The sequence below is a fragment of the Eleutherodactylus coqui genome, chromosome 8 (genome assembly GCF_035609145.1).
Source record: "Eleutherodactylus coqui strain aEleCoq1 chromosome 8, aEleCoq1.hap1, whole genome shotgun sequence".
Classification (NCBI taxonomy): domain Eukaryota; kingdom Metazoa; phylum Chordata; class Amphibia; order Anura; family Eleutherodactylidae; genus Eleutherodactylus; species Eleutherodactylus coqui.
The window spans coordinates 173,263,455-173,290,568 of record NC_089844.1 but is presented as its reverse complement, the minus strand read 5'-3'; the positions used below and the strand labels follow the sequence as shown (position 1 = coordinate 173,290,568).

The window sequence follows — 27,114 nt, the reverse complement described above, 5'->3', positions numbered from 1 at the left end:
AACTACTATGTAACACCAGGTGACATGATAACTACTATGTAACACCAGGACGCACCATAACTAGTATGTAACACCAGGGGGCACCATAACTAGCATGTAACACCAGGGGGCACCATAACTAGCATGTAACACCAGGACGCACCATAACTAGTATGTAACAGCGGGAGGCACCATAACTAGTATGTAACACCAGGCGGCACCATAACTAGTATGTAACACCAGGGGGCGCCATAACTAGTATGTAACACCAGGACGCACCATAACTAGTATTTAACACCAGAAGGCAACATAACTAGTCTGTAACACCAGGAGGCACAATAACTACTATGTAACACCAGGGGCCATCATAACTAGTATGTAACACCAGGGGGCACCAAAACTAGTACGTAACACCAGGAGGCACCATAACTAGTATGTAACACCAGGGGGCACCATAACTAGTATGGAACACCAGAGGCCCCATAACTAGCATGAAACACCAGGAGGCACCATTACTAGTATATAACACCAGGAGGCGCCATAACTAGAATGTAACACCAGGAGACATGATAACTACTATGTAACACCAGGGGGCGCCATAACTAGTATGTATCACCAGGACGCACCATAACTAGTATGTAACACCAGGACGCACCATAACTAGCATGTAACACCAGGGAGCACCATTACTAGTATGTAACACCAGGAGACATGATAACTACTATGTAACACCAGGGGGCGCCATAACTAGTATGTAACACCAGGAGGTGCCATAACTAGTATGTAACACCAGGGGGCGCCATAACTAGTATGTAACACCAAGACGCACCATAACTAATATTTAACACCAGGAGTCACAATAACTAGTATGCAACACCATGAGACACCGTAAGAAGTATCTAACACCATGGGTTACCATAACAAGTATGTAACAACAAGGGGAGCCATAACTAATATGTTACATACTTGTTACGGTGCCCCTTCTTGTTACATACTTGTTATGGTAACCCATGGTGTTAGATACTTCTTATGGTGCCTCCTGGTGTCACATACTAGTTATGGTACCTCCTAGTGTCACATACTAGTTATGGTGCCTGCTGGTGTTACATATTTGTTATGGTGCCTCCGGGTCTTACATACTAGTTATGGTGCCCCCTGGTGTTACATACTAGTTATGGTACCTCCTAGTGTCACATACTAGTTATGGTGCCTGCTGGTGTTACATACTTGTTATGGTGCCCCAGGTGTTACATACAAGTTATGGTGCCCCCTGGTGTTACATAGTAGTTATGGCGCCTCCTGGTGTTACATACTAGTTATAGTACCTCCTGGTGTTACATACTAGTTACGGTGCCTCCTGGTGTTACATACTAGTTACGGTGCCTCCTGGTGTTACATACTAGTTATACTACCTCCTGGTGTTACATACTAGTTATGGTGCCTCTTTGTGTTACATACTAGTTATGTTGCCTCCTGGCACCAAAGTAACACCAAAGTCACCATAGCTAGTATGTAACACCAGGAGGCGCCATAACTAGTATGCAACACTAGGGGGCACCATAACAAGTATGTAACACCAGGAAGTGTCATAACAAGTATGTAAAACCTGGAGGCACCATAACTAGTATGTAACAAGAAGGGGCACCATAACTAGAATGTAACACCAGGGGGCGCCATAACTAGTATGTATCACCAGGGGGCACTATATCTAGTACATAACACCAGGAGGCACCATAACTAGTATATAATATCAGGGGGCACCATAACTAGTATGTAACATCAGGGGGCGCCATAACTAGTATGCAACACCAGTAGGCACCATAACTAATATGTAACACCAGGAGGCACCAGAACTAGTATGTAACACCAGGGGGCACCATAACTAGTATGTTACACCAGGGGGCACCATAACTAGCATGTAACACCAGGACTCATTATAACTAGTATGTAACGCCAGGAGGAACCATAACTAGTATGTAACACCAGGGGCACCATAACTAGTATGTAAGACCCGGAGGTGCCATAACAAATATGTAACACCAGGAGGCACTATAACTAGTATGTAACACCACGGGGCACCATAACTAGTACCGGTATGTAACACCACGGGGCACCATTACTAGCATGTAACACCACAGGGTGACATAACTAGTATGTAACACCAGGAGGCTCCATAACCAGTATGTAACACCAGGAGGGGCCATAACTAGTATGTAACACCAGGGGGCACAATAACTAGTATGTAACACCAGGGGGCACCATAACAAATATGTAACACCAGGGGGGGGCATAACTAGTATGTAACACCAGTCGGTGCTATAACTAGTATGTAACACCAGGAGGCACCATAACTAGTATGTAACACCAGGGGGCACCATAACTAGTATGTATAGACACAGCAATGATGTGTGATAGCAGTCACTATGTACTCTCTTCCTGCAGATGAGCATGAGAACTACTGAAGAAACTGAAGTAATGTACGATATTAACCCTTTGCAATCCAATATTGTATGCAGGGTTTCCTAGGGGGCCTTCTCTTTCTGCCATTATACAATAGCACCATCTGCTGGTTAGAGCCAGTACTGCGGTATGTGACATGTTTGAGAGGCCCCTGACAACAGAGTGGCCAGTAATCTATAGTAAGAATAACCTGCCGGACGTCTTCCGACATCGGAGCTGTACAGCCTTCAATCAGAATGTCTTTAGACGTCAGACAGTGGATTGGAAAGGGTTAATAAGAGGTATCCAGATGAAGTGACGGCATATCAGGCGCATAAGTATCACCTTACTTTATTCCTCCATTAATGCGACGTTTCAACCCGCTCGGGGTCTTTGTCATGGTTTACAAAAGACAGACGGACTAACAGCAGCTTATATCATACAACGTGATCCCTCCACCAATCCAAGTAAAGACAGTCAGATACGACATATTCTCAATCAGTGATCTTACTCTGGTCCTAATTACTGTAGCTTTCTATTGTATACCTCAGTATTAGTGTATCTTGACGCCACCAGGCAGTTCTGGAGAAGTGAAGATTGACAGGCGGTGACGCCCCCTTGCACCTCATTGGCTGAGCTGCTGCCTTGCCTGCAGGTCCTGGCAGGCCACTAACGTTAAGCTGCAGGTGGAACTGCTAAGCATGCAATGGGGCCTGCAGCTGATTACGTTCACGTACCCCTCTTCAGTAGCGCATTGAGCCACCTGAAAGGCCGTTCCCCGGCGGCCCTTTAGAAGACGCCACCCCTCTCTGTGTACAGCAGGAGAGCAGCCTCGGCTTTACAGAGGCCACAGTGGTCTGAAGCGGCTGTGTCGGCAGTACCGCAGAAGGCGTCCCCCCCCTCCCCCCCACACGTTTGGCGACAGCGAGGACACAGCGAGGGGGGGTGGTGTAACTGACAGACGGCGTGCAGGCAGAGCAGGAGCGCTGCAGGGACACGATAGCGCCGTGCTGCACTGCCTGAAATCGCTTCTCCCGACAGTGCACGAGGACAGCAGGGAACCTACAAGGCAGAGCAGAGAGTTCGGAGCCCACAGCGAAGGCCATGGGGGAGAGCCGGTAAGCTGTGCACAGCTGCTCACTTGCATTGCTTACGCCTCCCACAAATTCAGTCTCACAGCTTCAAGGACCTTAAACTACTGACCCAACCGGGAGCTGGGGGTGTGATAGGGGCGTTTCTCCTGTCAAACCCCTAGCTTCCGGTGGTATCAAGATACACTAATACCATATACCTCATGCTCATTTCGAGCTCCATGTGACTCCAGCCTTCAACCGCATCCCCTTCCTCCTTCTGCGCATGCGCGGGAGTTTCAGTCTCCTCGCGTTGTTTAGCTAATGCCGACCAGGGTTCTGAGATTCCCTCAGGGGGCACGGAAATACGGGACACGAGAACTACAAGGAGACCCGGAGGAGAACCTGCGGACGTAGAGGGGGCATCAAACATAGGAGATCAAAGAAGGGAAGAAGGAGTGATGAAGACGAGATCAACAACATGACAGCCGCGGATGGATCAGCGGAGAATGTAGAAGGTGAAAATATTGTGGTGAACATCAAGAAATCTGACTGATTTAGAGACTAAACCTTTGTCTAAAGGACTGTCTGTCCTAATAACAAAACAGACTGCTTTCAGATGGACTTGGATCTTGAGAGATTCTATAGAAGCCTTAGACTGAAGTGTTTTTTTCTCTACACGAGAACCCCTGAGGGCTGCTGGTGCGCCATATAACCCCCGTGACGCCTTCACGCTCGGTGGGGTTGGACTGCGCAACAGGAGTAACTTCCAGCCCCCTGGGGACAATCGCTGTTTGGAGACAATTAAGACGCTTACAACAAGGAAAGAGAAGTAGAAAGAGAGGTTAACTTGAATAGGGTGGAACTTAGACCCCTGGATAGTCTGGCAGAGGACTGCACGATAACGATCAAACCCGCCGATAGGGGAGGGGGGGGGGCACAAAATATCTAGCAGAAGTACGGAGACAACTTGATGAAATTGTATATGAACCCAGTGTTTACATTTCAAAATGATTTAAGGGCAAAAATGAATGAAGCATCTAAAGAAGGTGTCATAGATGATGGTGGAACATCCTAAAACACCATTATTCTATATCTTACCTATCTAACCCACCGGGAAGGCCGATTGTCTCGGGTTGCGACTTACTTTTCTGTAACATCTCGAAATTCTTAGACAGGATATTTAGATACCTAGTGGAGGGCGCAGACTCCTACATAAGAGACACAGGGGATGTCCTTGACAAAATTGGAGGAATTGAAGTGAGTGAGTCTACATTTTTGGTCCCCCACACTGTGCTGCCTTTGCCCTGTCGCTGCTGGAGTACATCCCTACCAATTACTTAGTTTTTTGGGGGATGTACTACCGGCAGCAACAGGGCACCGCAATGGGCACGGATGTTGTGCCTACTTATGCGACCGCTTATATGCACGCATTTGAAGAGGAAAGGTTACATAGGTCACAATTTTGGACAAAAGTGAAGAAATGGTATCGTTATATAGATGATGTATTCATGCCATGGGAGGGCAGCCAGTTAGAATTCATCGCATTTAGTGAACAAATCAATACCTGGGATCCCAAATTGAAATTTACCATCAGCCACTCATTGAGCCACTCATACAGTTCCTTGACGTCATGATTATCAAGAAAGCAGGTACATTCTGTAAAGAGACAGATAGAAATAACATTCTTCTATTTGATAGTAATCAGGAGAACAGTCGGGTCACTGCCCTGCAGTCAGTTGCTAGGGGTACGGAGAATACCAGACAATGGATATGTGGATAGACGATTGGAGAAGATGGCAGACAAGTTCATGAAGAGGGGCTCCCCTAGATCCTTGATAGACAAGACGGTCGAGAACGTTAAAGAAAGGTCAAGATCTGAAGTGCGTAGACAGAGTAGGCCTAGGACACAGGAAAATAATAGGATCCCACTGGTAACAACGTTTGGGCCGGATAGTGGTAGGATTAATAGCATTATCAAGAAGCACTGGCCGATGCTCCAGAGGGGATGCACTGGCCGATGCTCCAGTGGGGATGCACTGGCCGATGCTCCAGAGGGGATGCACTGGCCGATGCTCCAGAGGGGATGCACTGGCCGATGCTCCAGAGGGGATGCACTGGCCGATGCTCCAGAGGGGATGCACTGGCCGATGCTCCAGAGGGGATGCACTGGCCGATGCTCCAGAGGGGATGCACTGGCCGATGCTCCAGAGGGGATGCACTGGCCGATGCTCCAGTGGGGATGCACTGGCCGATGCTCCAGTGGGGATGCACTGGCCGATGCTCCAGAGGGGATGCACTGGCCGATGCTCCAGAGGGGATGCACTGGCCGATGCTCCAGAGGGGATGCACTGGCCGATGCTCCAGAGGGGATGCACTGGCCGATGCTCCAGAGGGGATGCATTGGCCGATGCTCCAGAGGGGATGCACTGGCCGATGCTCCAGAGGGGATGCACTGGCCGATGCTCCAGAGGGGATGCACTGGCCGATGTTCCAGAGGGGATGCACTGGCGGATGCTCCAGAGGGCATGCACTGGCCGATGCTCCAGAGGGGATGCACTGGCCGATGCTCCAGTGGGGATGCACTGGCCGATGCTCCAGAGGGGATGCACTGGCCGATGCTCCAGAGGGGATGCACTGGCCGATGCTCCAGAGGGGATGCACTGGCCGATGCTCCAGAGGGGATGCACTGGCCGAAGCTCCAGAGGGGATGCACTGGCCGAAGCTCCAGAGGCGATGCACTGGCCGAAGCTCCAGAGGGGATGCACTGACCGATGCTCCAGTGGGGATGCACTGGCCGATGCTCCAGAGGGGATGCACTGGCCGATGCTCCAGTGTGGATGCACTGGCCGATGCTCCAGTGTGGATGCACTGGCCGATGCTCCAGTGTGGATGCACTGGCCGATGCTCCAGAGGGGATGCACTGGCCGATGCTCCAGAGGGGATGCACTGGCCGATGCTCCAGAGGGGATGCACTGGCCGATGCTCCAGAGGGGATGCACTGGCCGAAGCTCCAGAGGGGATGCATTTGCCGAAGCTCCAGAGGCGATATACGGTCGTCTGAAGGCGCCCTTACGTTGGATTTTCACTCTGGATACAATGTCACCCAGAGGTCTAAACTTAGAATATGATTTGATGCCACACATATAACTTCTCAAAGATCTGCCCAGATAGAGAAATGGCGATATGCCATATGTAATAATCTAAGAGATATGAGAACATATTGGACACTCGGGGGCTGGAATAATCCCTCTCTAAGGAGAGACTGCAGCTGACACTGGTGTCTATGGTAACATGAAGGGATATCATGCACATACATGGTACAGAGGGAATCTCGGAACCCGGTGGGCGTTAGCTAAAAACTGCGAGGAGACTGAAACTCCCGCGCAGAAGGAGGAGAGGGACGCGAGTGAAGGCTGGAGACGCACGGAGCTCGGAATGAGGAATACAATGGAAAGCTACAGTAATTAGGACTGGAGTAAGATCGCTGACTGTGAATATGTCGCACCTGACTGTCTGTACTTGGATTGGTGGAGGGATCACGTTGTATGATATAAGCTGCTGTCAGTCTGTCCGTCTTTTGTAAACCATGACAAAGACCCCGAGCGGGTCGAAACGTCGCAATAATGGAGGAATAAAGTAAGGTGATACTTATGCGCCTGATATGCCGTCACTTCACCTGGATACGGTGGATATGTATACGGGTCTTGGGCTCAGAGTGGCGAGCAGTCACCATCTGAATGATCTGACTAATGGGATGCCATAGTAGTGCTGCGGACCGTTTGTGCTGAATACGTTTCTATTAACCCTTTCCAATCTACTGTCTGACGTCTAAAGACATTCCAATTGAAGGCTGTACAGCTCCGATGTCGGAAGACATCCGGCAGGGTATTCTTACTGTTGATTACTGGCCGCTCTGTTGTTGGGGGCCTCTCCAGCATGTCACATACTGCAGTACTGGCTCTAACCAGCAGATGGTGTTATTGTATAATGGCAGAAAGAGAAAGCCCCCTAGGAAACCCTGAATCCAAAATTGGATTGCAAAGGGTTAATATGAGGTAAGCCCTCCTGCCCACGGGCCATATTTCATTGTGTTAGCCGCGACGATAATGCGCACTCGGTTAATGCAACGAACCCTTTTCATAGGATAACCATGGAAAGCGCAGCCCGATGTAGACTAGCGGGAATCCGCTGCGATTTTCCACGGTGAATCTAATATAATAACTAACATTGCTGAAAGGACGCGGATTCCGCATCATCGCCTGGCAACGGCGTGGGAAAATCTGTACTGCGCATGTCTGACTGCGAGCCGGCCGGATCATCCGCAGTACAGAGAAAGAAGACAACTCACAGGTATGCAGGGTCAACGGCCGCAGTCAAGGACAGATTCTGCATCCAGCTCTGCCGTGTGCAGGCGGCATAACAATGTGAGATCCAGGAAGTGTTATCTGAGGGAGGGAGCTGCCCCACACCCCATCTACAAGACTACATGTACAGAAGGAGGAAACAGTAGAACATTGCACATCTGTATACAGGATATGCCCGCTGCCCACTACTCAACTCCACTAACATTATTAGAGGCAGGAGGTCAACACCATCATCATCCTCATCACCCTCATCATCCTCATCCTCATCACCCTCATCACCCTCATCACCTCATCCTGATCACCCTCATCATCACCCCTTTATACTCACAGAATCACAGCCTCTAATTCAATTGATAAACAGGATAAAAGAGAAAGTGAAAGTGTAAAGAGCCGAGTAGAAGGTCCAGTCTGCTCCACACGGGGGCGCTCAAGAGCCGAACGCTGGCCTCAAATCTATGCTTTACCATCTATTTCTGTTCGGGGCACACCTACCCATTCAGTACACTGTAGTGCTTCCTGTTATCAGCCACACCGGGACAGCTCAATACACTCTATTGCTCCCTGTTATCAGCCACACAGGGACAGCTCAATACACTCTATTGCTTCCTGTTATCAGCCACACAGAGACAGCTCAATACACTCTATTGCTCCCTGTTATCAGCCACACAGAGAGAGCTCAATACACTCTATTGCTCCCTGTTATCAGCCACACAGAGAGAGCTCAATACACTCTATTGCTTCCTGTTATCAGCCACACAGAGACAGCTCAATACACTCTATTGCTCCCTGTTATCAGCCACACAGAGAGAGCTCAATAAACACTACTGCTTCCTGTTATCAGCCACACAGAGACAGCTCAATACACTCTATTGCTCCTTGTTGTCAGCCACATAGAGACAGCTCAATACACTCTATTGTTCCCTCTTATCAGCCACACAGAGACAGCTCAATTTACTCTACTGCTTTTTGCTATCAGCCACACAGACAACTCAATACACTCTATTGCTCCCTGTTGTCAGCCACACAGAGAGAGCTCAATACACTCGATTGCTCCCTGTTATCAGACACACAAAGACAGCTCAATAAACACTACTGCTTCCTGTTGTCTGTCACACAGAGACAGCTCAATAAACTCTATTGCTCCCTGTTATCAGCCACACAGAGACAGCTCAATAAACTCAATTGCTTCCTGTTGTCAGCCACACAGAGACAGCTCAATACAGTCAATTGCTCCCTGTTGTCAGCCACACAGACAGCTCAATACACTCTATTGCCCCCTGTTATCAGCCACACAGAGACAGCTCAAAAAACACCCACACCAAGACAGCTAAAAAAAACCACTACTGTTTCCTGTTATCAGCCACACAGGGACAGCTCAATACACTCAGGCTGGGCTCACGTGGGGTGGAATTGCCGTAAACTTTCTGTGTGGAATGTCCGCATGGCAATAGCGCCCGCATCTCCTAATGCCAGGATCAGCCAGCCAAGTGGACGAGATTTTGCAAAAATGTTGTCCACAGGCTGCGGCTCAGCCATGCGGAAACGGACATGCGGTGCAAAAAACAAAGATGCAGCATGTCAATTCTTTTATCATTTCGGCCTCTCTTTCAGTAGAAATGGCCGCAGCTGAATGCCAACAGCGAAACCGCTCCAAAACCCACGGCGAAGCAGTTTTGAAGCTGTGCTTTTCCAGCGAAATTCTCGCGGTTTTTCGGTGCGGCCATTCCGTGAGAATTTCGCTGGAACCTAGCCTATTACTTATAAACCACACAAAGACAGCTTAATATACTGTATTGCTCCCTGTTATCAGCCACACAAATAGCAATAGAGTGTATTGACCTGTCTTTGTTATCAGCCACACAGGGACCACCTAATACACTCTATTGCTCCCTATTATCAGCCACAGAGGGACAGCTCAATACACTCTATTGTTTCTTGTTAGGCCCTTTTACACGGGACAATTACCCTTTTGGTTGTTCAGGCTCCTGCGCTCTCGCTGGGTTGTGAATGATAAACCTGCAGAAACTGAATGACTGGATCAGAGTTATGCAGCAGTTCCGTTTACAGCAGCCTAAAATCCGTAATGAGGATCGTTCAGTGTAAATGGCAGCCGCTCAGCGCTGAATGACCGTCCTGGGTATAATAGATGATGGGAGAGATCTTTGTATTGTCCCCTGGTGTATATATATATACATAGTTATTAGAGGGCCCCTTGTTACAGTCCTGGGTATAAATGAATGACGGGAGAGATCTCTGTACTGACCCCTTGTATATTTATACTTAGTTATTAGAGGGCCCCCTTGTTACAGTCCTGGGTATAATACATGATGGGAGAGATCTCTGTACTGACTCCTAATATATCTATACATAGTTATTAGAGCGCCCCCTTGTTACAGTCCTGGGTATAATACATGATGGGAGAGATCTCTGTACTGTCCCCTGATATATATATATATATATATATATATATATATATATATATATATATATATATATATATATATATATATATATATATATGTATATTTACATACATAGTTATTAGAGCGCCCCCTTGTTACAGTCCTGGGTATAATACATGATGGGAGAGATCTCTGTACTGACACCTGATATATCTATACATAGTTATTAGAGTGCCCCCTTGTTACAGTCCTGGGTATAAATGAATGATTGGAGAGATCTCTGTACTGACCTCTTGTGTATTTATACATAGTTATTAGAGGGCCCCCTTGTTACAGTCCTGGGTATAATAGATTATGGGAGAGATCTCTGTACTGACACCTGATATATCTATACATAGTTATTAGAGCGCCCCCTTGTTACAGTCCTGGGTATAATACATGATGGGAGAGATCTCTGTACTGTCCCCTGATATAGATATTTACATACATAGTTATTAGAGCGGCCCCCTTGTTACAGTCCTGGGTATAAATAGATGATGGGAGAGATCTCTGTACGGACCCCTAGTATATCTATACATAGTTATTAGAGTGCCCCCTTGTTACAGTCCTGGGTATAAATGAATGATGGGAGAGATCTCTGTACTGACCTCTTGTGTATTTATACATAGTTATTAGAGGGCCCCCTTGTTACAGTCCTGGATATAATAGATGATGGGAGAGATCTCTGTACTCATATATCTATACATAGTCATTAGAGCGCCCCCTTGTTACAGTCCTTGGTATAATACATGATGGGAGAGATCTCTGTACTGACCCCTGATATATTATACATAGTTATTAGAGCGCCCCCTTGTTACAGTCCTGGGTATAACACATGATGGGAGAGATTTCTGTACTGACCCCTGATATATTTATACATAGTTATTAGAGCGCCCCCTTGGTACAGTCCTGGGTATAATAGATGATGGGAGAGATCTCTGTACTGACCCCTGATATATCTATATATAGTTATTAGAGCACTACTTGTTACAGTCCTGGGTATAATAGATGTTGGGAGAGATCTCTGAAGTAACCACTAATATATCTATACATAGTTATTAGAGCGCCCCCTTGTTGCAGTCCTGGGTATAATAGATGATGTGAGAGATCTCTGTACTGTCCCCTGATATATATATATATATATATATATATATATATATATATATATATATATATATATATATATATATATATATATATATATATATATATATATATATATATATTTACATACATAGTTACTAGAGCGGCCCCCTTGTTACAGTCCTGGGTATAAATAGATGATGGGAGAGATCTCTGAAGTAACCACTAATATATCTATACATAGTTATTAGAGCACCCCCTTGTTACAGTCCTGGGTATAATAGATGATGTGAGAGATCTCTGTACTGTCCCCTGATATATATATATTTGCATACATAGCTATTAGAGCGGCCCCCTTGTTACAGTCCTGGGTATAAATAGATGATGGGAGAGATCTCTGTACTAACCCCTGATATATTATACATAGTTATTAGAGCACCCTCTTGTTACAGTCCTGGGTATAAATAGATGATAGGAGAGATCTCTGTATTGTCCCCTGATATATATATTTACATACATAGTTTTTAGAGCGGCCCCCTTGTTACAGTCCTGGGTATAAATGAATGATGGGAGAGATCTCTATACTGACCTCTTGTGTATTTATACATAGTTATTAGAGCGCCCCCTTGTTACAGTCCTGGGTATAATACATGATGGGAGAGATCTCTGTACTGACCCCTGATATATTTATACATAGTTATTAGAGCGCCCCCTTGTTACAGTCCTGGGTATAAATAGATGATGGGAGAGATCTCTGTACGGACCCCTAGTATAGCTATACATAGTTATTAGAGCGTTCCCTTGTTACAGTCCTGGGTAGAGATGAACGAGCATACTCGCTAAGGCTAACTACTCGAGCGAGTAGTGCCTTAGTCGAGTATCTGCCCGCTCGTCTGTAAAGATTCAGCTGCCGGCGTGGGTGACAGGTGAGTTGCGGGAGTTAGCAGGGGGGAGCGGGGGGAGAGAGGGAGAGAGAGATCTCCCCTCCGTTCCTCCCCGCTATCCCCCACCGCTCCCCGCCCGCCACCAGCAGACGAATCTTTAGAGACGAGCGGGTAGATACTCAACTAAGGTACTACTCGCTCGATTAGTTAGCCTTAGCAAGTATACTCGCTCATCTCTAGTCCTGGGTATAATAGATGATAGGAAAGATCTTTGTACTGACCCCTGATATATCTATAAATAGTTATTAGAGCACTACTTGTTACTGTCTTGGGTATACTAGATGATGGGAGAGATCTCTGTATTGACCACTAATATATCTATACATAGTTATTAGAGCGCCCCCTTGTTACAGTCCTGGGTATAATAGATGATGTGAGAGATCTCTGTACTGTCCCCTGATATATATATTTACATACATAGTTATTAGAGCGGCCCCCTTGTTACAGTCCTGGGTATAATACATGATGGGAGAGATCTCTGTACTGACCCCTGATATATTTATACATAGTTATTAGAGCGCCCCCTTGTTACAGTCCTGGGTATAATAGATGATGGGAGAGATCTCTGTACTGACCCCTGATATATCTATACATAGTTATTAGAGCACCCCCTTGTTACAGTCCTGGGTATAAATAGATGATAGGAGAGATCTCTGTACTGACTCCTAATATATCTATACATAGTTATTAGAGCGTTCCCTTGTTACAGTCCTGGGTAGAGATGAGCGAGCATACTCGCTAAGGCTAACTACTCGAGCGAGTAGTGCCTTAGTCGAGTATCTGCCCGCTCGTCTGTAAAGATTCAGCTGCCGGCGTGGGTGACAGGTGAGTTGCGGCAGTGAGCAGGGGGGAGCGGGGGGAGAGAGGGAGAGAGAGATCTCCCCTCCGTTCCTCCCCGCTATCCCCCACCGCTCCCCGCCTGCCGCTAGCAGACGAATCTTTAGAGACCAGCGGGTAGATACTCAACTAAGGCACTACTCGCTCGATTAGTTAGCCTTAGCGAGTATACTCGCTCATCTCTAGTCCTGGGTATAATAGATGATAGGAAAGATCTTTGTACTGACCCCTGATATATCTATAAATAGTTATTAGAGCACTACTTGTTACTGTCTTGGGTATACTAGATGATGGGAGAGATCTCTGAATTGACCACTAATATATCTATACATAGTTATTAGAGCGCCCCCTTGTTACAGTCCTGGGTATAAATAGATGATGTGAGAGATCTCTTTATGTATAAATATATTAGAGGACAGTAAATGGATCTGTCCCATCATCTATTTATACACAGGACTGTAACAAGGGGGCGCTCTAATAACTATGTATAAATATATCAGGGGATAGTAGTTATTAGAGCACCACCTTGTTACAGTATAATAGATGATGGGAGAGATCTCTGTACTGATTCTTTATATATCTATACATAGTTATTAGAGCGCCCCCCTTGTTACAGTCCTGGGTATAAATAGATGATGGGAGACATCTTCGTACTGACCTCTGATATATCCCCCCCACCACCACTTTAATATATAAAGTACACTCATCCTGACCACCTAGATGTCTGAAGGCCCCATATGCCCACTCCAGATAGGACAGGACAGCCAGCTGGGGCCAGCCAATGGAAACCCCTACCCTTCTATAAACCTCTGTATTGAGGGGAAAACAAAGCAAAAAATGTTCAATGGTCTCCAGCATGGTGCCACACTCTTCTCGGTGGCAATTTCTTTCCTCCAAGCTCTTGTACTTCAGATTATCCCTCACATACAGCTTACCATGGAAAGAACGCCAAGCCAAATCCCCAAATTTCAATGGGACCCTTGCTGAATTAAATAACACTAGCCTACCCATTTGTGTATTCACAAATGAGAAGGAAATGCCACATGAGATGCAGGGGAATAAATTGAACCCCCCGCAAAATATTACATATCTAACACTGGAGGAAGTGCGGAATCGGTTAAAGATAGAATACACCCAAGGGTTCTAAGGGAACTAAGTGATGAGATAGCTAGGCCGCTATTTCTAATATTTATGGACACTATGAAGACCGGGGTTGTACCTCTGGATTGGCGCATTGCCAATGTGGTTCCAATATATAAAAAGGGGACCAAAAGTGAGCCTGGTAACTACAGGCCGGTAAGTCTCACTTCAGTAACGGGAAAAATATTCAAGGTGTTTCTGAGAGACACCATCGTACAATACCTCAAGGAGAACATGAAATAACTCCTCACCAGCATGGGTTCATGAAGGGTCGATCATGTCAGACCAATCTGATCAGCTTCTACGATGAAGTAAGCTCTAGGCTGGACCTGGGAGAGTCTATGGATCTTGTATATCTGGATTTTTCTAAAGCATTTGACACTGTGTCCCATAATAGGCTGATATATAAAATGAGGCAGCTCGGATTGGGTGAAAACATGTGTATCTGGGTAAAGAACTGTCTCAGAGATAGAAAGCAGAGGGTGGTAATAAATGGTTCATACTCTGATTGGGCCACCATCGCTAGCGGGGTGCCACAGGGTTCAGTATTAGGCCCCACTCTGTTCAATATATTTATTAACGACCTGATAGAGGGGCTGCACAGCAAAATATCAATATTTGCCGATGACACAAAATTATACAATATCAATGCAAAAGAGGACAAGGTACGGCTACAAACTGACCTAGATAAGCTGGGGGCTTGGGCAGAAAAATGGCAAATAAAGTTCAATGTTGATAAATGTAAGGTTATGCACATGGGCAGGAGAAATGGATGTCACCAATATACACTAAATGGGGTACTGCTAGGGAAAAGTGAGATGCAAAAAGACCTGGGGGTACTAGTGGACTGTAGACTAAACTGGAGTAACCAATGCCAGTCAGCAGCTGCAAAAGCTAATAAAGTCTTGGGATGCATTAAAAGAGGCATAGGGGCGAGGGACGAGAACATTATCCTCCCACTATATAAGGCACTCGTCAGGCCCCACATGGAATACTGTGTACAGTTCTGGTCACCGGTGCTCAGGAAAGATGTAGCAGTGCTTGTGGGGGTTCAAAGAAGGGCAACTAAACTAATACATGGAATGAAGGGACTGGAATACCCAGAGAGGCACCAAAACTGGGATTATTTACCCTAGAAAAAAGACGGCTAAGGGGCGATCAAATAACTATGTATAAATACATGAGGGGACAATACAAGGATCTCTCCCAGGATCTGTTTATACCCAGGACTGCAACGGTAACAAGAGGGCATCTGCTATGTCTAGAAGAAAGCAGGTTTCATCACCAACACAGACAAAGAGTTCTTTACTGTAAGGGCAGTGAGACTGTGGAACTCTCTGCCTGAGGACGTGGTGATGACAAAATCCATAGAGGAATTCAAGAGGGGACTTGATGTCTTTCTGGAGCGGAAGGATATTACAGGATATAGATTTTAGGGGAGCAGCGAGCCTTACAGACAGGTAGGAACTATTAACAGGCTGAACTAGATGGACGTTGTCTTAATTCGGCCTAGTTTACTATGTTACACTTCAGGTCCTGGCTTGGGCAGTCCCTGACGGCCAATCGTTTCTGGAAGTGGGAGGCCACAACCCTTTTGTCAAGCAATCTCCTTGACATGATCCTGATCTCTACAAACCCCAAACCCCATCGACAAATAACCTTCAGAACCAATGCAACATAAGCCAGGAGATATCAATGAGTTGTACAAAAGTCTTTCACTCGTCCCCCTGTCTCCCATTCCTGGAAGAAGGGCTGAAACCATGCCTTTGAGGAGACTACCCAAAAGGGAGCCCTTTCTTAACTCCAGAAGTTTCCTATGTTGGTCTAGGAATACCACGAGATTCACCATACCTAATCCCCTAGTCTCCTTATGCGGTATGTAACTTCATGTTTGACTAGATTCAGCCTATTTCCCCATAACAATTGAAAAAACACTATCCAGATAAATTAACAAAGGGAGCAGGAAGGTTTTAATGAGACTCACCCTTTCCCTCAGGGATAATGACCATCCACTCCATTGATCCACCTTTTGACTGGCATCCTTTAGTCTACCTTCCCAATTTTTCTTGGGGTAATCACCCTGGCCGAAATAGATGCCCAACACTTTTGCAAATTCTTGGGGCACAGGAAGAGTGCCTGAGAGATCAAAACAGAGATCACCTCTTCCCAGTCGTTTGCACTTATCCCAGTTGACTCGCAATCTGGAAGCTTCCAAATACTCATTACCCTCCGACATCACCCATCCCGCCTCCCCCGGAAAAGACACAAAAACCCAACTCCTCAGAAAGGGACCTATCACAAACACACATAGCAGCGGACTCAAAGGATAATCCTGATGGACTCCACTCCAAAGTAGCGCTTGATCCAACTGTTCACCAACGGGAACTCTCTGTCCCTTTGTATAAAGCCTTTAGCCGATCTACAAACCCTCCCAGTAAACCATATCTTAAAAGGACAGACCAGACATACCTTGAGATCAACCCTATCAAATGCTTTTGCCTGATCCAAGGACAGCAAAAATCCTCTCCAGTTTCCAGCCTTACCCTGCTCCATGGCCTTCAGGCACCTTGTACAGCACTAAAAGTGCTTCAGCCAGGAATAGAGCAATGTTGGTTCCCCGAGTGTAGTTCGGACGCAAACTGCACCAAGCGTCTAAATAATATTTTGGCCAAAACCTTCCGGTCCATATTGAAAAGCGCCATAGGCCGCCAATTCTCAATATGGGATGAATCCTTACCCTTTGACAGAATAATCAGTGCTGACTTCCTTGAGGTTGAGGTTCCGAGCATCTTCCCGGGGAGGAGTCTGGTAGAGCCACCGGGACAAGTGCTACCTCTACCCCGCCAGCTCCTCAGTGTGTGCCTCGTGTCTTAGTTGCTGCATTGGGATTTTTAGGTCCACCAGACAGAGACTCTGTAGCCGTCCCAGTGCCCATACAGGCATAACTTCTGCTACCGAAGGTCACCGGGAGGACCAGTGGGCCTGGTTTAGCCTCCACCACTTCACCTTTCCTGCTAGTATTTTTCACAGACTCTCCACTATCCAAATATACTTCTTTATTCCCCAGACATACCTCCTCGCTAGTCCCCTCACAAACTCCCTCCTTACCCACATGTTCACTTTCATTCATAGGTGCATTCACTACCACATTGTCCCCAGATGTATCCTCCATACACACATCATTATTATTAGACACATGCTTACTCTTGTATATAGCTTTCTTTAATACAACACTTTCTCCACTTTCCACATTCACCGCAGGAGACTCCATGCATTCTCCCATGTGTCCCCGCACTGCCATCTTTCCTCCTGTTGCAACACCCCAATACACTTACTGTGCATATGGACGGAGGCCTAGTTCTTGTCACGGTGACGCCACACTCTAATTGGACACTCCGGATGATATGCCGCAGAAATAACGGAGATGAATCCAGTATATGTTGGTAATCCGAGAGTGAGCAGATTTACTAACTTTGGTAATTTGCAATGAACACAGTGGATTATAGTACATGTTGAAAACGTAGTTGAACAGGAATACAGGTGTTGCAAGCAGGCAAAGTACAATGGTATTGATAACACTTGAACTTCAACGCTCTCTCTATTATATTTACTGTAGATTAACGAACTTGACGATTTCCCCATTAGTAGATTTGACGGAAGAAATGAATTAGATTAACTGAAGAGTAAGTGGAGCAGAAGGATAAGTGGCTAGAATACTGATCACGGCTTTGACTTCACTAGAAAGTTATGACTCACTACTTTTGTAGAAGTGCATCTCGGAGAGATGTTTCTCTTCCTCTGCTGTGGGATGCCAAGGGAGTGAGTATCTACCGCGTTCGACCTTGAGGCAGAATGTGCTGCACTTCTTGCTGTCTCTGACTGACGTCCTCCTCCTTTTTGACTCTGCCGACGACCCCCAACAGCTCTGTCTACCTTCTATTTATCCCCTAATAACCGCTAGTATGTGCGAGAGTCCATGGGAAGCATAATAAGTCACACAAGAAGAAAAAGAGTTACAGCAGCACTCCAAAAGTTCAGTCACACCGCCTGCTGAAAGTGCTGGACAGCAGTGTCGGGAAGCCAGGCGGAGGACGCGTCTGAGCGGCAGAGAGGTGAGTAATTTTTTTTTTCCTTTTTTTACCACTTAATGATGATTTTCAGGGAAGGGCTTATATTTCAAGCCCTTCCCCGAAAATCACACTGCAGGGTTTGCCACAAACCACTGCTTTCAATGGGACTGGCAGTAGCGTCGATCCCATTGAAAGCAATGGATAGCATGCTGCACTTCTGCCACAGCTGTGACAGCTGTGGCAGAGGATTCCTTCATCCCCGCAGATGAAGGAAACTCCTGCCACAGCTGTCACAGCTGTGGCAGAAGTCCTCGGTATTCTCCCTATCTTTTCAATTGGGCTAGCGCCGCTGCCACTGGTCCCATTGAAAAGACTGGCGATATCCCGGTCTCATCCCGGAATCTTTCTTGCGCTGCGAGGCGAGTGTTTTCACTTGCTCTTGCAGCGCAAGATAGAAAAAATTGCCAGTGGGTTTCCACCCTAATGGTGAGATGCTTTTTTTTCTCTGCCCATGTGCAGAACCTTACATTTATCAGTGTTGCACCTCATCTGACACTTTTCTGCCTCCAACTGCATTCTGCTCTCTTTTGTGTTAATTACTTGTCTGCAAATATTGCTATTTTACTGTTCAATCCTTCTACCAGATCATTACTAAATATATATAAAAAAATAGGGCCCAATACTGCCCCCTGTGGTACCCCACTATTAATTGTGACCCCTCCAGTACTGCCCCCTATAACGGTGACCCCTCCAGTACTGCCCCCTGTGGTACCCCACTAGTAGCAGTGACCCCTCCAGTACTGTTTCCTGTGGTGCCCCACTAGTAACAGTGACCCATCCAATACTGCCCCCTGTGGTACCCCACTAGTAACGGTGACCCCTCCAGTACTGCCCCCTGTGGTACCCCACTAATAATGGTGACGACTCCAGTACTGCCCCGTGGTACCCCACTAGTAACAGTGAACCCTCAAGTACTGCCCCCCTGTGGAACCCCACTAGTAGCAGTGACCCTTTCAGTACAACTCCCTGTGGTACCCCACTAGTAACGGTGACCCCTCCAGTACTGTCCCCTGTGGTACCCCACTAGTTGCAGTGACCCCTCCAGAACTGCCCCCTGTGGTACCCCACTAGTAACGGTGACCCCTCTAGTACTGCCCCCTGTGGTACCCCACTAGTAGCAGTGATCGTTCCAGTACTGCCCCCTGAGGCACCCAACCAGTAATGGTGGACCCCTCTAGTACAGTTAACTAAAATCCCCAAGTACTTTTCTATGTCAGTGTTTCCCAGTGTTCTTCCATTTAGGGCGCCTTCACACTGGTGAGAAAATCTGGCGATTTTCTTGTGCTGCAAGAGTGAAAACTCATGATTATGAAACCAATGAATTTCAATTGTTTCCTTCTCATTTGCAATGCTGCGTGGAAAAAAATCACAGCATGTCCTACCTTTCTGCGATAGCGCTCATTGCTTTCAAGGGTGCCGGCGGCAGCAGCGCTTGCCCCACTGAAAGCAATGGGAGAAGATCGCAATCCGCTGCTGCTGTCATAGCTGCAGCTGGGGATTCCTTCAGCTCTGCAGGGATATGAGGCTGTCAAATCTAGGGGTTTAACCCCTTAGTGACCAAGCCTGTTTGCGCCTTAATGACTAGGCCAAATTTTGCAAATCTGACACGTGTCACTTTAGCATGGAAAAACACCAGAAAGGTTTTGCATATCCAAGCGATTCTGACATTGTTTTTTCGACACATGTTGTACTTCATCGAGGCGGAAAAAAAAGACCGATAGACTTTGTGTTTATTTATTAAAAGTGCCAAAATTGGGAAAATTTTGAAAAACCGTCATTTTTTCACATTTCCAACTGCAATATCTCAAATATATGCAAACATAATATAGAAATTTTTGCTAAGATATATATTTCCATCCGTTTACTTTATTTTTGGCACACATTGGAAAAACTTTCATTTTTTTTTAACCATTTAGGAGACGTACAAATTTAACATTACTTTTCAGCATTTCGAGGAACACTTTGTTTTCCTACACCAAGCCAAGATTGGAAAGGCTCATAGGAGACAAAATGATAGATACCCCCACAAGTGACCCCATTTTAAAAGCTACACCCCTTAACATATTCACTGAGGGGTGTCATGAGTATTCTAACCCCACAGGTTTTTTTTAGGAGCCAATGCATTTTAGAAGAGAAAAACTAAAATTTCATATTTTCGCAAATATGTCATTTTAAAGACAGGACTTTTTTCTATAGTACACATGAAAATTAGGATTTGCACCCCAGAATGGATACCCCTGTTTGTCCCGTGCTGAGAAACATACCCATTGTGGCCCTAATCTTACGTCTGGATGCACAATGGGGCCCAAAATTAAAGGAGAAACCGGTGGCTGTCGGAACAGAAATTTTGCTTGAAGGAGATTTAGGCCCTATTGCACACTTGTAGAGCCATTGAGTGACCAAAACGATGGAGAACGCCCACAAGTGACCCCATTTTAAAAAGTAGACCCCTTAACGAATTTATCTAGGGGTACGATGACTTTTTGACTTCACAGTTTTTGAATGAATCTAAGCCAAGCAGAAGGAAAAAATTATGATTTTCATTTTTTTGGCAATTGTGTCAATTTAAGAACTGTTTTTTTTGTACAGTGTACATAGGAATGAAGACGTTCACCCCAAAATGGATACCCCCGTTTGTCCCGTGCTCAAAAACTTACCCATTGTGGCCCTAATCTACTTAAAGGAAACATAGCTAGGCCTATAATGGAAGGAGCACCCATTGGATTTCAGGGTACAACGGAATAAATTCCAGTCCCCATTGCCTACTTATAGAGCCATTGAGCGGCCAAAACGATAGAGAACCCCCACAAATGACCCCATTTTGAAAACTAGACCCCTTAACAAATTCATCTAGGGGTGTACTGCGTATTTTTACCCCACAGTATTTGAATGAATCTAAGCAAAGCAAAAGGAAAAAAATTACGATTTTCATTTTTTTGGCAATTTTGTCAATTTAAAAACAGTTTTTTTTGTACAGTGTACATAGGAATGAAGACGTTCACCACAAAATGGATCCCCCTGTTTGTCCTGTGTTCAAAAACATTCCCGTTGTGGCCCTAATCTACTTACAGGACACATGGCTAGGCCCATAATGGAGGGAATGCCCGCTGGATTTCAGGGCAGAACTGAATAAATTCCAGGCCCCATTGCCCACTTATACGGAAAAAAAATTGACTTCCTAAAAATAACCCCCCCCTCCCCCCGCCATCCCCATTTTTTAGCATTCCCTAAATATTAGATAAAGGTAATAATATAAAATGCGTTTTATGTCCGAAGACAGGGGTAATTACGGAGGCTGCTTGGGATGGGCACATGGGGCAATAAAACCGGGTAGTCCCCCTCCTCTCATGTATTTTGGGGGGTATTTCGTAATCTCAGCAGCAGGCATGGAGTGTAAAAAGTGGCGCTCTGTGAGGCTTTGTAATCTTGCTGCGGTGCGGCGGTCTCACAGAGATGGCACTCAACAAGCTGCTCCTGGAACTGCATGAAGGCGAGCGTTCCCGGGGCTTCTTGTAAATTACGTATTACAGGTAGCGGTCTGAATAACGCCGGGCTCACGCAGCCGTAGGCGGAATCCGCTTGCGGAGGCCCGCAGCGGATTCCAGCTGTGAGCCGGGCTGTGACCCTGCGAACGGCCGCCTAATGTACTGCGCATAACAGCCTACTCACACAGGCGGTCATGCGCAGTACTTTTTTTTTGTTTGCATTTCCCGCGCCTTCGCTTAGAGATGACCCGGGTACCCACAGCCCATACACAATGTATTTGCATATGGGCTGCGAGTATATCCGCGGTCATAGAGCACAATGGGCTCTAGGTCGCGGATATTCGCGGTAAAATATATCATGCCGTGTTCTGTTTCTGCGAGTGGATTACATAATTCTGACCCGCTAATTGGGGGGAATTGTGTAATCCAATGCATGCGATTGATCCGTGGATTACCGCTGATCAAGCGCATGCAGAACCCGTAATTCCTCTCCGGTCATGTGTGACCGGCCTAATGTTAGTTTGCTACGTTATCATGTGACCGGGGACCGCTCAACGAGGCCGCCAGTCACTGCTCCAAGCACTCAGCAACCGTTGGTCGCTGGGAGCAAGGAGATTTAAAATTTCCTGGGCTTCCCGGCTCCTGCGAATGTGTCCGGCATTTTGCTGGCGGGCGCATGCGCAGCAGCCGGCAGGATCCATGGAGGATAATCGCATCTGGATTAAAATGCGGAAGCCTCCGAGAAGATGTTTCATCTCCCCCCACCGATCGCATCGGTGAGGGGAGATGAAACTGCCACTTTTTAAAGAACTTTTACGTGATTGCAATTATGCATTGGATAACGGCGATCACGTGACATCTCCAGGCTCTTGGCGACCTTTGGTAGACAGGAGCAGAGAGATTTTAAATTTCTTGGGCAATATTTCACTTTTGCGCATGCGTCCGCCATCATGCTGACGGGCGCATGCGCCGAAGCTGGGGTAAGGTCCACAGAGCAACATCCCAACAGGGAACAATTCGGGACCTTGGGTACGTAATTTCAACCCCTCTTACGGATCGTATCCGTAAGGGGAGATGAAACTTTAACTTTTTAAACTTTTTTTTAACTTTTAACTTTTTTTTTTTTTACTTTTTAACTTTATATGATCACCATTATCCGATGGATAACGGTGATCATATGACTGGAAACCGCATACAGCGTTCCCCAGTCACATCTCCCTGCACTCGGCTATCTGTGACAGCCGGGTGCAGGGAGATTTTGAATTTGCCGGGCTCGCCGGCCTTCTGCGCATGCGCGCCACATCGGCGCATGCGCAGAAGCCAGCGGGGGTCCCGACACCGGCCGGAGGACATCGGCGGACCTGAAGTGAGTATTTTCACCTCCCCTCATGGATCCGATCCATGAGGGGAGGTGAAACTTTTCTTTTTTTACACTTTTTTTCACTTATCCGCTATCGCCGTTATTCATTGGATAACAGCGATCACGGTCTCCGCTGACATCTCCTGCCTCCCGGCTACCTACAGGAGCCGGGAGCCAGGAGATTTTAAATTTCCCGCGCTGCCGGGCCTTCTGCGCATGCGGCTGACGTAATGCCGCCTGGCGCGCATGCGCAGAAGGACGGCTACGGGGCCCGGAGCATCGGGACAGCGGGGAGCAGTGCGGCGGACCTCGGTGAGTAATTTCAGCTGCCCTTTCAGAGCCCGAGGAGCTTTATTCTCTGCAGGACACATGTTTTTATGTCCTCAGAGAATAAAGCCCACTTCGGGAGGACGTAAAAACACTATGGGCTGGTCGTTAAGGGGTTAAGCTTGTTCTCAATGGGGCGGCAGCTGCCCCGGCAACATTGAAAACATAGTGGAAACATTGCAATCCCTTTCCTCTGCTGTAACAGCAACAGGGGATTCCTTCATCCCTGCGGGGAGTCCCCTCATCACTAAACACTGTGACAGCAGTAGCAGGATGTTCAGTGATGAGGGGACTCCCTGTGAGGATGAAGGAATCCCAGCAGCGGCAGGAGATCGCAATGTTCTCACTAAGTTTTAAGTGGGGCCAGCACTGCTGCTGCCCCATTGAAAGCAATGTGATGCAGGGCCCACATTGATGTAAGGCTGTTTACACATGAAAACGCCTCACATATAGGATTTTTAGAAGGTTTGCGAGAGCGATATCGGGCCGTCGTTCTCACCAGTGTGCAGAAGCCGTTAGTGTGTAATGGTGACATGTATTTCCTCTGTGAATGTGCAGAACCATCCACTTATCAGTGTTACACCTTGTTGTAGTAATAATAATATACATGTGTTTCTTATATCAGCCTTCACAACCGTATATATTCAGATATACACCTTCATAGGAAATGGCTAGCAGTTAAATAGTTAACAAGCTCCATATTATACCCTGGTATATACAAGTAGAAGTTGAAGCTCCCACGTACGGTTCCCAGAGCTAGCAAGGGGAGGAATTTCCTATCTCTGACTGCATACTTTTGGTTCAGATTGGAATATTAATAAAGTCTTGGGTACATAGGAATTATATATTCACATAGCGACATACACCTGGGACGTAAACATATGTTAATCATTAGTGTCATTACATACTAGGCCAATCATAATTTGTTATGATGTTGCGAGGGGTATGCATGTAATTGGTGTGTCATATTCAGTATATCTGTATTGTACTTTCTTTGAATAAAGAAGGGTTTGGGGGCTGACGGATAGCATCCGTGAGTTCAAATACATATATTCATGCATGAGGCTTCTCATTATAACCAATTTGGAGGAAACCAGTGAAATCTTCTGCAATATGATTTATTCCCATAACAACCTCATCTGCCGCAAATCATCCAGATCCTCTTGTAACCTTATTGTGCCCTTTATTTTGCTAATATCTTTACATAATATTCATAGAGTTGGAAGGGACCCGCAGGGTCATCCAACCCCCTGCTCAATGCCGGATTCACTAAATCATCCCAGACATATGTCTGTCCAGCCTTTGTTTGAACACTTCCATTGAAAGAGAACTCACCATCTCCCATGGCAACCTGTTCCACTCATTGATCCCCCTTACTGCCTAATATCTAATTTGTGTCTCCTCCCTTTCAGTTTCATCCCATTGCTTCTAGTCTTTCCTTGTGCACATGAGAATAGGGCTGATCCCTGTGCACTGTGACAGCCCTTCAGATATTTGTGGACAGATATTAATTCTTCTCTCAGCCTTCTCTTCTGCAAGCTAAACATTCCCAGATCCTTTAACCGTTCTTCATAGGACATGATTTGCAGACTGCTCACCATCTTGGTAACTGTTCTCTGAACTTGCTCCAGTTTGTCAATGTCTTTTTTTAAAGTGGGGTGCCGAGAACTGGACACAGTATTCCAGATGAGGAATGACTAAGGAAGAGTGAAGGGGGATAAGTACCTCAGGTGATCTAGACTCTATGTTTCTCTTAATACATCCCAGAATTGTGTTTGCCTTTTTGGCTGCTGCATCACATTGTTGACTCATGTTCAGGGTGAATTCACATGAACGTATATCGGCTCGGTTTTTACGCCGAGCCGATATACGTTGTCCTCGTGTGCGGGGGGGGGGGGGGGGAGGATGGAAGAGCCAGGAGCAGGAACTGAGCTCCCGCCCCCTCTCTGCCTCCCCTCCGCCCCTTTGCACTATTTGCAAGGAGGCGGGATAGGGGCAGGACTAAAGTACGAGAATTAGCTCCACCCCCGCCCACCTCTTCCCATTGCAAATAGTGCAGAGGGGCGGAGAGGAGGCAGAGAGGGGGGCAGGCGCTCAGTTCCTGATCCTGGCTCTTCCATCCCCCCCCCCCCCACTGCACACGAGTACAACGTATATCGGCTCAGCGTGAAAAGCGAGCCGATATACGTTCGTGTCAATGCACCCTCAGTCTGTGACCTATTAGTATACCCAAGTCTTTTTCACATGTGCTGCTGCTTAGCCCAATTCCTCCCATTCTGTATGTGCTTTTTTCATTTTTCTTGCCCAGTTGTAGGACTTTGCATTTCTCTTAGTTAAATACCATTCTGTTAGTTGCTGCCCATTGTTCATGCTTTTTTAGTGTTAGGTATAGCAGATATGTCTGCTGCTCTGCTCTGTCTGTTATCTAGTTGGTGTTTGTTTTGCTCCAGCATCTCTGGAGTTAACACTTCCTGACTTCTCTGCTCAGCTGGAGGCTCTTTGCCAATCACTCCACTATAAAGCTCCCTCAGACCTGGTCATTAATGCTGTAGTGTTGTTGTGCTTGTATGACAGCTTGTGGCTGCTGCTCCTGCAGTGATCTCTGTTGCTACTGATCTCCAGTCTGCTGTAGCTATTTTCTACTTGTGTTCCTTACCTACTCTCACCCTCAGCTTCTGTTCCTGCTTGGTATGACCTGTTCTGGTGTTAGGGTTGCGGCAGGGTTAGTCAGCACCTAGGTTCCAGCTTTGGGCCATTGTTTTAAGTATGATCACCCTGGTCTCTGTTAGATGAAAATCTCCCTTTCCTTCACCAGTGCAGAGCTTGCTCAGTCCTAGTTTCCACCTCGTGCCAAGCTACACGCTGAGGAGTGAGAAGCCGGTCTCTGGGTTAGCTGTCAGTTTCATTGGGTGGTTTTCCTGCCCAGAGGGACGACACAGTGGTTCCACACCCGAATACGTAACATCTAAATCTTTTTGAATCTTCTCTCTCTTTGCCAGTGTTAAGGCCCTTTTAGACGGGACGACTGTCAGGCAAACTATGCCCGACACTCACCCCTGCACATACTAGTGCAATCAGCTGATCGTGAGGCCAAAAATTGTAACGTCCTATTGGAACATTACATAAAGTAAAAAGTATGATGGGGGTTGTAGTTATCAGTTTGTGACGCCACCGTTCCACACACTGGCATTCATATACGGCGAGTAAATAACACTTAACAAGTGTAAAGTACCTCGGGTCCTCCGGAACGGTCAAGGCCCAGTAAAAACTTTACTAGTGACTTTACTTAGTTACAACAAACTTCAGTAGGCAGACTTTACAGTGCAGGCAAATTAGTACGTATTCAGAAAACTTGACATGAAAGTCAATGGCCACAGAATGGCAGTAATTATCACCCTGCTCTCATAGACTTCAGCACGCGTGGGTGTCAGTTGAGTTTAGTTGCGTCCAACGCTGGGAAAAGAAGACTGATGGCTCTATTTAGGCATTAGCAGTCATTCTGAGGATTTCTG

The 27,114-nt window shown here is 46.5% G+C and overlaps 1 protein-coding gene across 1 annotated transcript in view; it reads right to left on the bottom strand.

Moving 5' to 3' along the window:
• Window positions 1–7,918, bottom strand: part of LOC136577201 (uncharacterized) — a 58,873-nt gene extending 50,955 nt beyond the window's left edge. Inside the window, exon 1 of the mRNA XM_066577001.1 lies at window positions 7,840–7,918. The gene's annotated coding sequence lies outside the window, so the exon portion shown is untranslated. The remainder of the gene's footprint in view (window positions 1–7,839) is intronic.
• Between the last annotated feature and the right edge of the window lie 19,196 nt (window positions 7,919–27,114).